This window comes from Haematobia irritans, chromosome 5 (genome assembly GCF_050003625.1).
Source record: "Haematobia irritans isolate KBUSLIRL chromosome 5, ASM5000362v1, whole genome shotgun sequence".
Classification (NCBI taxonomy): domain Eukaryota; kingdom Metazoa; phylum Arthropoda; class Insecta; order Diptera; family Muscidae; genus Haematobia; species Haematobia irritans.
Genome location: NC_134401.1, coordinates 87,584,807 through 87,602,035, shown reverse-complemented (window position 1 = coordinate 87,602,035; position 17,229 = coordinate 87,584,807).

The following is a 17,229-nucleotide window of genomic DNA, read 5'->3' as shown; positions in this document are numbered from 1 at the left end:
AAATGTCCTCCAAAGATGTTCTTTATTTTAACTACTCAGGAAGTTCCTTTAATTCAATTTTTTTGTAACTCGTTTTTTTTCATATTTTTAAAGGGTAAGTTTAACTTTTTTTGTTACATATATGTTAAAAACAGAGTAAGGATTATAAAAATGGAACAAATTATTTAAATTTTGTAGAAAAAAATGCTAAATTCATTCTAGAAAAATTGCGAATTTGTTGAAATATTTGATGTCAAATATTTCAGGTAAGCGTTAGAATGCATTAAAATGCATTATAAAATTTATTTATTTGGCAAAATATAACAAAATTTTTTAATTCACATCCCAAATACTGAATTCGAATCACACCGTAAGAAGTAATGCAAATTCAGTGCAATGGCTGTGGAAATGGTGGACATCTGTCCTATGACAAGCCCATGTTAAATTCATCGCTTCTGCGCCAATTTTGCACCACTTCCGGATCCAAAAAACATATTTTCGCTACTTTTTGGCTACGCTTTTTTATACCCTCCACCATAGGATGGGGGTATATTAACTTTGTCATTCCGTTTGTAACACATAGAAATATTGCTCTAAGACCCCATAAAGTATAAATATTCTGGGTCGTGGTGAAATTCTCAGTCGATCTGAGCATGTCCGTCCGTCCGCCCGTCTGTTGAAATCACGCTAACTTCCGAACGAAACAAGCTATCGACTTGAAACTTGGCACAAGTAAAGGGTGATTTGTTAAGAGCTTGATAACTTTTTTTTTAAAAAAAACGCATAAAATTTGCAAAATCTCATCGGTTCTTTATTTGAAACGTTAGATTGGTCCATGACATTTACTTTTTGAAGATAATTTCATTTAAATGTTGACCGCGGCTGCGTCTTAGGTGGTCCATTCGGAAAGTCCAATTTTGGGCAACTTTTTCGAGCATTTCGGCCGGAGTAGCCCGAATTTCTTCGGAAATGTTGTCTTCCAAAGCTGGAATAGTTGCTGGCTTATTTCTGTAGACTTTAGACTTGACGTAGCCCCACAAAAAATAGTCTAAAGGCGTCAAATCGCATGATCTTGGTGGCCAACTTACCGGTCCATTTCTTGAGATGAATTGTTCTCCGAAGTTTTCCCTCAAAATGGCCATAGAATCGCGAGCTGTGTGGCATGTAGCGCCATCTTGTTGAAACCACATGTCAACCAATTTCAGTTCTTCCATTTTTGGCAACAAAAAGTTTGTTAGCATCGAACGATAGCGATCGCCATTCACCGTAACGTTGCGTCCAACAGCATCTTTGAAAAAATACGGTCCAATGATTCCACCAGCGTACAAACCACACCAAACAGTGCATTTTTCGGGATGCATGGGCAGTTCTTGAACGGCTTCTGGTTGCTCTTCACTCCAAATGCGGCAATTTTGCTTATTTACGTAGCCATTCAACCAGAAATGAGCCTCATCGCTGAACAAAATTTGTCGATAAAAAAGCGGATTTTCTGCCACTGATTTTGGTAATAAAATTCAATGATTTGCAAGCGTTGCTCGTTAGTAAGTCTATTCATGATGAAATGTCAAAGCATACTGAGCATCTTTCTCTTTGACACCATGTCTGAAATCCCACGTGATCTGTCAAATACTAATGCATGAAAATCCTAACCTCAAAAGAATCACCCTTTAGTTGTTATTGATATAGGTCGGATGGTATTGCAAATGGGCCATATCGGTCCACTTTTACGTATAGCCCCCATATAAACGGACCCGCAAATTTGGCTTGCGATTGCTCTAAGAGAAGAACATTTCATCCGATCCGGCTGAAATTTGGTACATAGTGATAGTATATGGTCTCTAACAACCATGAAAAATTGGTCCATATCGGTCCACTTTTACGTATAGCCCCCATATAAACGGACCCCCAAATTTGGATTTCGATTGCTCTAAGAGAAGCAAATTTAATCCGATACGGCTAAAATTTGGTACATGGTGTTAGTATATGGTCTCTAACAACCATGCAGAAATTGGTCCATATCGGTCCATAATTACATATAGCCCCCATATAAACCGATCCCCCGATTTGGTTTGCGGAGCCTGTAAGAAAACCAAATTTCATCCGATCCGGCTGAAATTTGGTACATGGTGTTAGTATATGGTCTCTAACAACCATGCAAAAATTGGTCAACATCGGTCCATAATTATATATAGCCTCCATATAAACCGATCCCCCGATTTGGCTTGCGGAGCCTCTCAGAGAAGCAAATTTCATCCGATCCGGCTGAAATTTGGTACATGGTGTTGGTATATGTTATCTAATGACCATGCAAAAATTGGTCCACATCGGCCCATAATTATATATAGCCCCCATATAAACCGATCCCCAGATTTGACCTCCTGAGCCTCTTAGAGGAGCAAAAGTCATCCGATCCGATTGAAATTTGGTACGTGGTGTTAGTATATTGTCTCTAACAACCATGCTAAAATTGGTCCATATCGGCCCATAATTTTATATAGCTCCCATATAAGCCGATCCCCAGATTTGACCCCCGGAGCCTCTTAGAGGATCAAAATTCATCTGATCCCGTTGAAATTTTGTACGTGGTGTTAGTATATGGTATCCAACAACCATGCAGGAATTGGTCCATATCGGTCCATAATTATATATAGCCCCAATATAAATCGATCCCCAGATTTGTCCTCCGGAGCGTCTTGGAGGAGCAAAATTCATCCGATCCGGTTGAAATTTGGAACATGGTGTTAGAATGTGGTCTCTAACAAACACGCAAGAATTGGTCCATATCGGTCCATAATTATATATAGCCCCCATATAAACCGATCCCCCGATTTGGCTTGCGGAGCCTCTAAGAGAAGCAAAATTCATCCGATCCGGTTGAAATTTGCAACGTGGTGTTAGTATAAGGCCTATAGAAAATTTTGTCAAAATTTTATTTCTATAGAATTTTTTTCCAAATTTTACTTCTATAGAAAATGTTGTCAAAATTTTATTTCTATAGAAATAAAATATATATATATATATATATATATATATATATATATATATATATATATATATATATATATATATATATATATATATATATATATATATATATCTATATATATATATATATATATATATATATATATATATATATATATATATATATATATATATATATATATATATATATATATATATATATATATATATATATATATATATATATATATATATATATATATATATATATATAGAATAATATAATAAATATATAGAAACTTTAAACGTAATTATATACGTATTTAATCGGCCTTATTTAGTTTAATATATACCACGTATGGACTAAGTGGTATATATTACGGTGTTAGGAAGTTTTAAGATACCTTGTCATCGGCAAGTGTTACCGCAACCCAAGTAATTCGATTGTGGATGACAGTCTTCAGTAGAAGTTTCGAGGCAATCCATGGTGGAGGGTACATAAGCTTCGGCCTGGCCGAACTTACGGCCGTATATACTTGTTTTTGCTTGGTATAGACCGATAATGACCAAGTTTGGCATGGTAGCGGCCACCTACTAACACAATGTACCAAATTTCAACCAAATCGCAAGAAGTTTGCTCCTCCAAGAGGGTCCGGAAGTTAAATTTGAGGATCGGTTTATATGGGGGCTATATATAATTATGGACCGATATGGACCAATTTTAGCATAGTTGTTAGAGGCCATATACTAAAACCACGTACCAAATTTCAACTGAATCGGATGAATTTTGCTCCTCCAAGAGGCTCCGCAAGCCAAATCTGGGCGTCGGTTTATATTAGAGGTGTGCACGTGACACAAAATTGTCACGCGTGAGTCGTGAGTCACGCTGACAGCAACGGCGTGAGTGTGCGTGAGCGTGATTAACCAACCAAATGTCGTGCGTGAGCGTGAGTCACGAAAATAATATCTTCGTGAGTGTGCGTGAGTAATAATCACGAAAATAATCCCGCTGACAAAATGCTTACGAGTTGAATTCATTTATAATTCTAGTGACATCCTAGGTGGTAAGAGTTTGAAAATGCACTCGATTTTAACCATACTCATGTTTTCAATCAGGTTCTAAAGGTAAATCACTCATAAAATTATTCGTGAGTTACGAAATTTTTCGTGAGTCACGACATTTTTCGTGAGTCACGGCATTTTTCGTGAGTCACGATATTTTTCGTGAGTCACGACATTTAAAAGATTTTCGTGCGTGAGTGTGCGTGAGTACAAATTTTCCTTTCGTGAGCGTGCGTGAGCGTGAGTCCTACCAAAAAATATCGTGCGTGAGTGTGCGTGAATAAGATTTCTCCGTCGTGAGTGTGTGTGAGCGTGAGCAAAATATTACTCACGTGCACACCTCTAGTTTATATGCGGGCTACACGTAAAAGTGGTCCGATATGGCCCATTTGCAATACCATCTGACCTACATTAATAACAACTACTTATGCCAAGTTTCGAGTCGATAGCTTGTTTCGTTCGGAAGTTAGCGTGGTTTCAACAGACGGATGGACGGACGGACATGCTTAGATCGACTTCGATGTATTACAAACGGAATGACAAAGTTAATATACCCCACCCCCATCCTATGGTGGAGGGTATAAATATAATACACTATGAATTAATATGACGCTAATATGGTCACACTGTTATCGATGTACAACTGCGCCGCCATATTTCACTACCAGTAGGATGTAATGCATTTTTTTTAAAAATATATGTGTTACAATCCATGTGATTAAAAAAAAAAAACAACTAATTCGACAGGGTGGTGTGTAAATTACTGCTAAGAATGTTTTTATTCGTTGTTCGAAAAAATTACTGTAAAATCGCAACCCTCAGTGCCATCTACAGACTTAAAAGAGAGCAAAGCTCTATCTTATTACTGAATAATCTTTGTAGCGCCAACCATCCAAAGCTTCGACAATTTGAACAAATAAAATAAACTTTATTACATTTGCCTTACGATAAACTTCAGAACCAAGTCAACCATTTCCTTTTTAATGCAAATTAATAAAAGCTTTTTTAACAAAAGTGCTGCAAAAACAATAATTTCAAATAACGATCGAGCTGAGGAAAATATTATCTAATACAATGAAGACGTCCATGCAGATATTAGTGATATGACAAATGCCAAACAATGCCAATACAATACAAGAAAAACTACTTCATCCACTAACACCGCCTAGTTGTGGACCTAATGGCAGTGATTCGCCAAAAAAGTAATGAAAATATTCTTTTTGGATCCGGAAGTGGTGCAAAATTGACGCAGACGCGATGAATTTAACATGGGCTTGTCATAAGACGGAAGTCCTCCATTTCATCAGCCGTTGCACTGAATTTGCATCACTTCTTTAGGAGTGATACGAATTCAATGTTTTGGATGTAACATAAATTAAAAAATTTTGTGATATTTTGTCAAATAAATAATTTTTATAATTTTTTATAATTTTTAATGGAATCTAACGCTTGTCGGAAACGTTTGACCTCAAATATTTTCAAAAATGCACAATTTTTTCAGATTGGATTTAGCATTTTTTTCGATAAAATTTAAATGATTTGTACCATTTTATGAATTCTTTCTGTGTTTTTAACCTAGTTGAAACAAAAAAAAAAATAAAATTACCCATTAAAAGTTAAAAAAAAAAAAAACAAGTTAAAATTTAATTAAGAAAACTTCCTGGGTAGTTAAAATAAAGAACATCATAGGAAGTGCATCTTCTGGAAGTGCTTTTAAAGTTGTGCCTTTGGAAGAACTTCCAAATTTTTCTGCTGGGATAGTTTGTGCTCCCACCTTTATATTCTGCAGTAACTTTTAATGTTACTATTATAATCAAATAATAAACTATTTGTAATATTCATGTGTGTTCTCCTTGTATATTTTTATATTGTTACAAATTCTCTGCATCGACATCCCTACAGAGACGTTTAGAAATAATTTGTAGCAAATTAACAAAGCGGTTAATAGTGCAATTAACTGAATTTGAGCTTAAAAACCTTACAAAGAGTTTTGAATATCATTTACAATGCAAATATTGTTTACAAACTGCTAAGAGAGATAGCTAAGTAATTAAAAAGAGAAAGCATATGAATAGAGAGAGAGCACAAGCAAAGAGCAATATTCACATTAGCAAACGTTTTACTCAATGAATCACAGCAAATTGGAAAAGCTTTAATTAACATTTGTTTAATGTTTATGTCCCATTATATACAACCGTGATTTTGTGGTCAGTACGGTAAGTTTAGCACCATGGTTGCCAAATCACAGTTTTTAGCAAATAAGCATGCATCAGTCGAGTAGATCAATTTTTACTACCTTCTCATTAGGCACAACATATCGACTTTACCAAAATATCTAGATTTCAATGATTTGCGGATTTAACAGTTTTTTATACCCTCCACCATAGGATGGGGGGTATATTAACTTTGTCATTCCGTTTGTAACATATCGAAATATTGCTCTAAAACCCCATAAAGTATATATATTCTGGGTCGTGGTGAAATTCTGAGTCGATCTGAGCATGTTCGTCCGTCCGTCCGTCCGTCTGTTGAAATCACGCTAACTTCCGAACGAAACAAGCTATCGACTTGAAACTTGGCACAAGTAGTTGTTATTGATGTAGGTCGGATGGTATTGCAAATGGGCCATATCGGTCCACTTTTACGTATAGCCCCCATATAAACGGACCCCCAAATTTGGCTTGCGAGGCCTCTAAGAAAAGCAAATTTCATCCGATCCGGCTGAAATTTGGTACATGCTGTAAGTATATCGTCTCTAACAACCATGCAAAAATTGGTCGACATCGGTCCATAATTATATATAGCCCCCATATAAACCGATCCCCCGATTTGGCTTGCGAGGCCTCTAAGAGAAGCAAATTTCATCCGATCCGGCTGAAATTTGGTACATGGAGTTAGTATATGGCCTCTAACAACCATGCAAAAATTGATCCACATCGGTCCATAATTATATATAGCCTCCATATAAACCGATCCCCCGATTTGGCTTGCGGAGCCTCTCAGAGAAGCAAATTTCATCCGATCCGGCTGAAATTTGGTAGATGGTGTTGGTATATGTTATCTAATGACCATGCAAAAATTGGTCCACATCGGCCCATAATTATATATAGCCCCCATATAAACCGATCCCCAGATTTGACCTCCTGAGCCTCTTAGAGGAGCAAAAGTCATCCGATCCGATTGAAATTTGGTACGTGGTGTTAGTATATGGTATCCAGCAACCATGCAGGAATTGGTCCATATCGGTCCATAATTATATATAGCCCCAATATAAATCGATACCCAGATTTGTCCTCCGGAGCGTCTTGGAGGAGCAAAATTCATCCGATCCGGTTGAAATTTGGAACATGGTGTTAGAATGTGGTCTCTAACAAACACGCAAGAATTGGTCCATATCGGTCCATAATTATATATAGCCCCCATATAAACCGATCCCCCGATTTGGCTTGCGGAGCCTCTAAGAGAAGCAAAATTCATCCGATCCGGTTGAAATTTGCAACGTGGTGTTAGTATAAGGCCGCTAATAACCATGCCAACATTGGTCCATATCGGTCCATATCGGTCTATAGTTATATATAGCCGATCCCCAATCACACAAAAATTGGTGCATATCGGTTCATAATCATGGTTGCCACTCGAGCCAAAAATAATCTACCAAAATTTTATTGTTATAGAAAACATTGTCAAAATGTTATTTCTATAGAAAATGTTGTCAAAATTTTATTTCTATAGAAACTTTTGTCAAAATTTTATTTCTATAGAAAATTTTGTTAAAATTTTATTTCTATAGAAAATTTTGTCAAAATTTTATTTGTATAGAAAATTTTTTCCAAATTTTATTTCTATAGAATTTTTTTTTTCCAAATTTTACTTCTATAGAAAATGTTGTCAAAATTTTATTTCTTTAGAAATAAAAAATATATATATATAGAATAATATAATATAGAATAATATAATAAATATATAGAAACTTTAAACGTAATTATATACGTATTTAATCGGCCTTATTTAGTTTAATATATACCACGTATGGACTATGTGGTATATATTACGGTGTTAGGAAGTTTTAAGATACCTTGTCATCGGCAAGTGTTACCGCAACCCAAGTAATTCGATTGTGGATGACAGTCTTCAGTAGAAGTTTCTACACAATCCATGGTGTAGGGTACATAAGATTCGGCCTGGCCGAACTTACGGCCGTATATACTTGTTTTTGCTTGGTATAGACCAATAATGACCAAGTTTGGCATGGTAGCGGCCACCTACTAACACAATGTACCAAATTTCAACCGAATCGCAAGAAGTTTGCTCCTCCAAGAGGGTCCGGAAGTTAAATCTGAGGATCGGTTTATATGGGGGCTATATACAATTATGGACCGATATGGACCAATTTTAGCATAGTTGTTAGAGGCCATATACTAAAATCACGTACCAAATTTCAACTGAATCGGATGAATTTTGCTCCTCCAAGAGGCTCCGCAAGCCAAATCTGGGCGTCGGTTTATATTAGAGGTGTGCACGTGACACGAAATTGTCGTGACTCACGAAAATTTTCGTGACTCACGCGTGAGTCGTGAGTCACACTGACGGCAACGGCGTGAGTGTGCGTGAGCGTGATTAACCAACCAAATGTCGTGCGTGAGCGTGAGTCACGAAAATAATATCTTCGTGAGTGTGCGTGAGTAACGAATTTCGGAAAAACACGCTCACGAAAATAATCCCGCTGACAAAATGCTTACGAGTTGAATGCATTTATAATTCTAGTGACATCCTAGGTGGTAAGAGTTTTAAAATGCACTCGATTTTAACCATACTCATGTTTTCAGTCAGGTTGTAAAGGTAAATCACTCATAAAATTATTCGTGAGTTACGACATTTTTCGTGAGTCACGACATTTAAAAGATTTTCTTGCGTGAGTACAAATTTTCCTTTCGTGAGCGTGCGTGAGCGTGAGTCCTACCAAAAAATATCGTGCGTGAGTGTGCGTGAATAAGATTTCGCCGTCGTGAGTGTGCGTGAGCGTGATCAAAATATTACTCAGGTGCACACCTCTAGTTTATATGCGGGCTACACGTAAAAGTGGTCCGATATGGCCCATTTGCAATACCATCTGACCTACATTAATAACAACTACTTATGCCAAGTTTCGAGTCGATAGATTGTTTCGTTCGGAAGTTAGCGTGGTTTCAACAGACGGATGGACGGACGGACATGCTTAGATCGACTTCGATGTATTACAAACGGAATGACAAAGTTAATATACCCCACCCCCATCCTATGGTGGAGGGTATAAAAATAATACACTATGAATTAATATGACGCTAATATGGTCACACTGTTATCGATGTACAACTGCGCCGCCATATTTCACTACCAGTAGGATGTGATGCATGTTTCTTAAAAATATATGTGTTACAATCCATGTGATTAAAAAAAAAAAAACAACTAATTCGACAGGGTGGTGTGTAAATTACTGCTAAGAATGTTTTTATTCGTTGTTCGAAAAAATTACTGTAAAATCGCAACCCTCAGTGCCATCTACAGACTTAAAAGAGAGCAAAGCTCTATCTTATTACTGAATAATCTTTGTAGCGCCAACCATCCAAAGCTTCGACAATTTGAACAAATAAAATAAACTTTATTACATTTGCCTTACGATAAACTTCAGAACCAAGTCAACCATTTCCTTTTTAATGCAAATTAATAAAAGCTTTTTTAACAAAAGTGCTGCAAAAACAATAATTTCAAATAACGATCGAGCTGAGGAAAATATTATCTAATACAATGAAGACGTCCATGCAGATATTAGTGATATGACAAATGCCAAACAATGCCAATACAATACAAGAAAAAAAACTTCATCCACTGACACCGCCTAGTAGTGGACCTAATGGCAGTGATTCGCCAAAAAAGTAATGAAAATATTCTTTTTGGATCCGGAAGTGGTGCAAAATTGACGGAGAAGCGATGGATTTAAAATGGGCTTGTCATAGGACGGAAGTCCTCCATTTCATCAGCCGTTGCACTGAATTTGCATCACTTCTTTAGGAGTGATACGAATTCAATGTTTTGGATGTAACATAAGTTAAACAAGTATATAAGGCCGCAAGTTCGGCCAGGCCGAATCTTATGTACCCACCACCATGGATTGCGTACAAACTTCTACGAAAGACTATCATCCACAATCGAATTACTTGGGTTGTGGTATCTTAAAACTTCTTAACATCGTTTTCTAAATTGTGATTTAGTCCATACATGGTATATATTAGACAAAAAAGTTATGTATAGTTAAGTCTACAAATAATTACGAATCGATATGGACTTTTTGTACGTAGAGAGCCAGAATTGAAATATGGGGGTCGCTTATATGGGGGCTATTTACAATTATGAACTTGATATGGACCAATTTTTGTGTGATTGGGGATCGATTTATCTGAGGGCCATATATAACTATAGACCGATATGGACCTAGTTAGGTATGGTTGTTAACGACTATATACTAGCACAATGTACCAAATTTCAACTCACTCGGATTAAATTTGCTCCTCCAAGAGGTTCCAAAACCAAATCTCGGGATCGGTTTATATGGGGCTATGCACGATTATGGACTGATATGGACCACTTTTGGCATGGTTGTTAAATATCATATACTACATCCACGTACCAAATTTCAAGCAGATCGGATGAATTTTGCTTCTCCAAAAGGCACCGGAGGTCAAATCTGGGGATCAGTTTATATGGGAGCTATATATAATTATGAACTGATGGGAACCAATTCCTGCATAGTTGTTGGATACCATATACCAACATCACGTACCAAATTCCAACCGAATGGGAAGAATTTTGCCCTTCCAAGGGGCTCTGGGGGTCAAATCTGGGGATCGGTTTATATGGGGCCTATATATAATTATGGACCGATATGGACCAATTTTTGCATGGGAGTTTGAGGCCATATATGTTAACACCACGTACCAAATTTCAACTGAATCAGATGAATTTTGGTCTTCCAAGGGGTTCCGGAGGTCAAATCTGGTGATCGGTTTATATGGGGGCTATATAATTATGAACCGATGTGGACCAATTTTTTCACGGTTGTTAGAGACCATATACTAACATCACGTACCAAATTTCAGCCGGATCGGATGAAATTTGCTTCTCTTAGAGGCCTCGCAAGCCAAATCGGAGGATCGGTTTATATGGGGGCTATATATAATTATGGACCGATGTGGACCAATTTTTGCATGGTTGTTAGAGACCATATACTGACACCATGTACCAAATTTCAGCCGGATCGGATGAAATTTGCTTCTCTTAGGGGCCTCGCAAACCAAATCGGGGATCGGTTTATATGGGGGCTATATATAATTATGGACCAATGTGGACCAATTTTTGCGTGGTTGTTAGAGACCATATACTAACACCATGTACCAAATTTCAGCCGGATCGGATGAAATTTGCTTCTCTTAGAGGCCTCGCAAGCCAAATCGGGGGATCGGTTTATATGGGGGCTATATATAATTATTGACCAATGTGGACCAATTTTTGCATGGTTCTTAGAGACCATATACTGACACCATGTACCAAATTTCAGCCGGATCGGATGAAATTTGCTTCTCTTAGGGGCCTCGCAAACCAAATCGGGGGATCGGTTTATATGGGGGCTATATATAATTATGGACCAATGTGGACCAATTTTTGCGTGGTTGTTAGAGACCATATACTAACACCATGTACCAAAATTCAGCCGGATCGGATGAAATTTGCTTCTCTTAGAGGCCTCGCAAGCCAAATTTTGGGGTCCGTTTATATGGGGGCTATACGTAAAAGTGGACCGATATGGCCCATTTGCAATACCATCCGACCTACATCAATAAAAACTACTTGTGCCAAGTTTCAAGTCGATAGCTTGTTTCGTTCGGAAGTTAGCATGATTTCAACAGACGGACGGACGGACGGACGGACATGCTCAGATCGACTCAGAATTTCACCACGACCCAGAATATATATACTTTATGGGGTCTTAGAGCAATATTTCGATGTGTTACAAACGGAATGACAAAGTTAATATACCCCCCATCCTATGGTGGTGGGTATAAAAATTTTGTGATATTTTGTCAAATAAATAATTTTTATAATTTTTTATAATTTTTAATGGAATCTAACGCTTGTCGGAAACGTTTGACCTCAAATATTTTCAAAAATGCACAATTTTTTCAGATTGGATTTAGAATTTTCTCGATAAAATTTAAATGATTTGTACCATTTTATGAATTCTTACTCTGTTTTTAACCTAGTTGAAACAAAAAAAAAAAATAAAATTACCCATTAAAAGTTAAAAAAAAAAAAAAAACAAGTTAAAATTTAATTAAGAAAACTTCCTGGGTAGTTAAAATAAAGAACATCATAGGGAGTGCATCTTCTGGAAGTGCTTTTAAAGTTGTGCCTTTGGAAGAACTTCCAAATTTTTCTGCTGGGATAGTTTGTGCTCCCACCTTTATATTCTGCAGTAACTTTTAATGTTACTATTATAATCAAATAATAAATTATTTGTAATATTCATGTGTGTTCTCCTTGTATATTTTTATATTGTTACAAATTCTCTGTATCGACTTCCCTACAGCGACGTTTAGAAATAATTTGTAGCAAATTAACAAAGCGGTTAATAGTGCAATTAACTGAATTTGAGCTTAAAAACCTTACAAAGAGTTTTGAATATCATTTACAATGCAAATATTGTTTACAAACTGCTAAGAGAGATAGCTAAGTAATTAAGAAGAGAAAGCATATGAATAGAGAGAGAGCACAAGCAAAGAGCAATATTCACATTAGCAAACGTTTACTCAATGAATCACAGCAAATTGGAAAAGCTTTAATTAACATTTGTTTAATGTTTATGTCCCATTATATACAACCGTGATTTTGTGGTCAGTACGGTAAGTTTAGCACCATGGTTGCCAAATCACAGTTTTTAGCAAATAAGCATGCATCAGTCGAGTAGATCAATTTATACTACCTTCTCATTAGGCACAACATGTCGACTTTACCAAAATATCTAGATTTCAATGATTTGCGGATTTAACAGTTTTTTTATTATTTACAAAGCGAAAAATTAAGCTATTGAACATTTTTATACCCTCCACCATAGGATGGGGGGTATATTAACTTTGTCATTCCGTTTGTAACACAAACGGAACATAAACGGTTGTATAAATTTTGCAACCTTTAGCTACCGCCGTTGCACTGAATTTGCATCACTTCTTAAGGTGTGAGGTGAAATCAGTGTTTTGAATGTGAATTAAGAATTTTTGTGATATTTTGACAAATAAATAATTTTTAATTTTTTTTTTATGATTTATAATGCATTATAACGCTTGTGTGAAACGTTTGTCATCAAATATTTTCAAAAATTCACAATTTTCCTAAAAAGGATCTAACATTTTTTCGGCTAAATTTAAATAAGTTGTAACATTTTATTCATTCTTAATATGTTTTTAACCTATTTGAAACAAAAAAATAAAATTCCCATTAAAAATATGAAAAAGCGTGTTATAAATATATTGACTCAAAATTAAGAACATATTTAGGATGGCATTTTTGGAAATTCTTTTAAAGTTGTGCCTTGAGAAGAACTTCCAAATTTTTTTGCTGGGCTATTTAGTTTTTTTAGTTATGCAAATTAAATGATTTTAGCTAAATTTTGCCAAATGAGAAAAAGTGATCATTATTTTAATTTTTGTAACGAGGAAAAAGTTTTATACAAATGAAGTACACAATTTTATAAATTATAACCCCCATATCAAAAAAAAAAAACAAGTATATACGGCCGTAAGTTCGGCCAGGCCGAATCTTATGTACCCTCCACCATGGATTGCGTAGAAACTTCTACGAAAGACTGTCATCCACAAATTTCAACTCACATGGTTGTTAAATATCATATACTACCACCACGTACCAAATTTCAACCAGATCGGATGAATTTTGCTTCTCCAAAGGCACCGGAGGTCAAATCTGGGGATCGGTTTATATGGGAGCTATATATTATTATGGACTGATAGGAACCAATTCATGCATGGTTGTTGGATGCCCTATAGTAACATCACGTACCAAATTTCAACCGAATGGGAAGAATTTTGCTCTTCCAAGGTGCTCCGGAGGTCAAATCTGGGGATCAGTTTATGTGGGGCCTATATATAATTATGGACCGATATCGAAAAATTTTTGCATGGGTGTTTGAGGCCATATATTAAAATCACGTACCAAATTTCAACTGAATCAGATAAATTTTGGTTTTCCAAGAGGCTCCGGAGGTCAAATCTGGTGATCGGTTTATATGGGGGCTATATATTATTATGGACTGATAGGAACCAATTCATGCATGGTTGTTGGATGCCCTATAGTAACATCACGTACCAAATTTCAACCGAATCACGTACCAAATTTCAACTGAATCAGATACATTTTGGTCTTCAACTTTAAAAAAAATATTCATATAATCTCATGTATAGAAAATTTTATTTATGCAAAGGTATGTATACAATATTTTTATAATATTAAATTGAGCCGACGGGCTTTTTGGGCAGCAAATAAATCAATGACTTCTTCAGTCGGCACATTTATTCGGCGATGAACCGACATTAATGCCAATCCATTGAGTCTACTCTCGCCAGTCGAATATCTAAGATACGTCTTTAATCTCTTCATTTTTGAATATGAACGTTCGGATGAGCACGTAGTAACTGCAGGAATGGAAAATGCAGTACTAAAGTACTTTTTTAGATACTTTTTCACCCCGGTCAGTACCGTAGTACCCCCGCGAATGATATAGTACCTTTTGTGTAGACATTTTTGAGTCGATATCAGATTTATGGTACAATAGCTTTGACAAAAAATTTTAATATTTTGAGAAAGTCTTTATCAACCTTATTTGCTAATAGTCTTTTACAAATATGGCAAAACAGATATGTTCATGTGGGAAGAAAATCTCGATTTTGTAAAAGATATAGTCAAAAACAGGATTTTATTGAACTTCAAGAATGTTTTAGTCGAAAAAAGAACGCGATTCTATATTATCAATTTTTTATTTCGGTAGATAATGTTGTCTAAATTTTATTTCTATATAGAATTTTTGAAAAAATTTTTTTTTATAGATAACTAGCGTAACCCGGCCCGCTTCGCTGCGCCTTCCAAAGCGTATTTGTAGGAATATTTTGCGTTAAGTTAGTCAACCATTTCCTTCGTGCTGAAAACAAATTCGAAAAGATTTGAATTCTTTCAAACAAATCCGACTACGTGCTTTTTCGTTTATAGGTACAAATACGACGGATATGCATATGTAAAACGGTTCGTCTTAAAAAATGTCGGGGAGAGGGTGTACCCTTTCCTCCAAATTTTTTAAATAATGTTCTGTATTCAAGTAGTTGGACAATCTTCTATATTTCTTGTGAATTTTAAGTGTGGTTTGTCAAGGAAAGGTATCCTTCTTCTCAACATATCTGAAAATTGAGCACTACATTATAATAACATATAAAGAATTACTGTTTCCCATCCAATAAATCGGAAAAAGCAAAAGTAGTAAAAAATTTTACCACATTAATATTTGCTAAAATGTTGGAAAATGATGCACCCTCTACGTTGGCTGCCAATTTCATGTAAATTTAAGTTCTTTACTAAAAAGAAGTCAGGCAGAAGCCTGTGCATAAAATATGTCATAAAATTATGTATCGAGTTCCCATTTACAGAAAACCCTCTACTTTCAATTTAAGAAAAAACCGGACAAAAGGGAACCCTCTCCCCATCTTCGCTCTACTCCGACCTGATATCGAACTATCACGTACCCTATATTAATTTCACAAACTATTCAATGGTCCCTATAAATTCTATCGAAGTAAATCGACAAAGTTTATTTCAATTTTCCCCTTCCACAACCAGATATCGAAAAATCATATACCTACTAATCATCAATCATGTATACATTTAATCACCTCCTCCCACGTTCCCTGTAAATTTCAAGTAGATCGGAGATGTTTAAATTTTGCTCTATTGTTTTAAAGGGACGTCACTTTTCCCGATACAATATCGACAAACACCGTAGTGAATAGCATCCCTAACTTTCCCTGAAAATTCTTGAAACTTTCCTTCAAGTGTGGGGCAAGGAAGGTTGCCTCTTCGTTCATAACCTTCCCCCACTGCTTTTGTTAATTTCAAGAAAACTTAAGAATTTTTGTTTTTTTTGTAGCTTTAGAGGAGGACCTCCTCCCCGACCAAATATCGAAAAGTGATGTAGCGTATCTTTTGTAAACGTCCCAGAAAATGTAAAGCAAATTATAAGCCTAAAGGGGCGACCTCTCTTCCATTCAAATATCACAAAATCAGGTATCAACTATTAATATCGTAACCTCTCCCCAGTCCTCTGTTAATTTCAAGTAACTCGGTAAAGTTTAATTGTTTCTCTGTATGTACTTAAGAGAAGCGGATGTCTCCCTATGTCCATTTATTTTTATTAAAAAATCAGGAACCTGATATAAATTTCATAACCTCACCCATTTGTTCCGTAACATTTCAGTCGGGGGAGTTTAGTTTTGTTTTCACTGTACTTTAAAAAAAAAGTCGGGCAAAGGGGTGGCGCCCCTCCCCGACCAAATATCAAAAAATAATGTAGCAGATTTTTGTCTAGATGCCAACCCCAACATTCTATGAAAATTTCAAGCAAATCGCATAATTTTGTTCCAAGTTTCAAAAAGTAGGGCAAGGAGGGGACCTCCCCCGTCCACATATGAAATCATCAGGTACCCCATATTAATTCCATAACCTCACCGCATGTTCTCTGTAAATCTCAGATAATTTAGAGAATTTTAGTTTTTTTACTGTAAGTCGAATAAAGGGGAGGTCCCCCTCCGCCACCAAATATCGAAATATAAAGTAGCGGAGATCTTTGTCTAGATGCCAACCCCAACCTTCAATGAAAATTTCAAGCAAATCGGTCAACTTTGGTCCAATTTTCAAAAAGTCCGCCAAAGGGGAGGTCCCCTCCGCGACCAGGTGTCAAAAAATGAGGTACCCTATTTTCACCACATGAACGCCCCCTACGATCTCTGAAAGTTTCAAGTAAATCGGATCAGCCGTTTCGGAGCCAACTCGGTACATACAAACAAACAATCAAACAAACAAACAAATAAACAAACATAGATTGAATTTTATATATATAGATTATGCCATAATTTATTC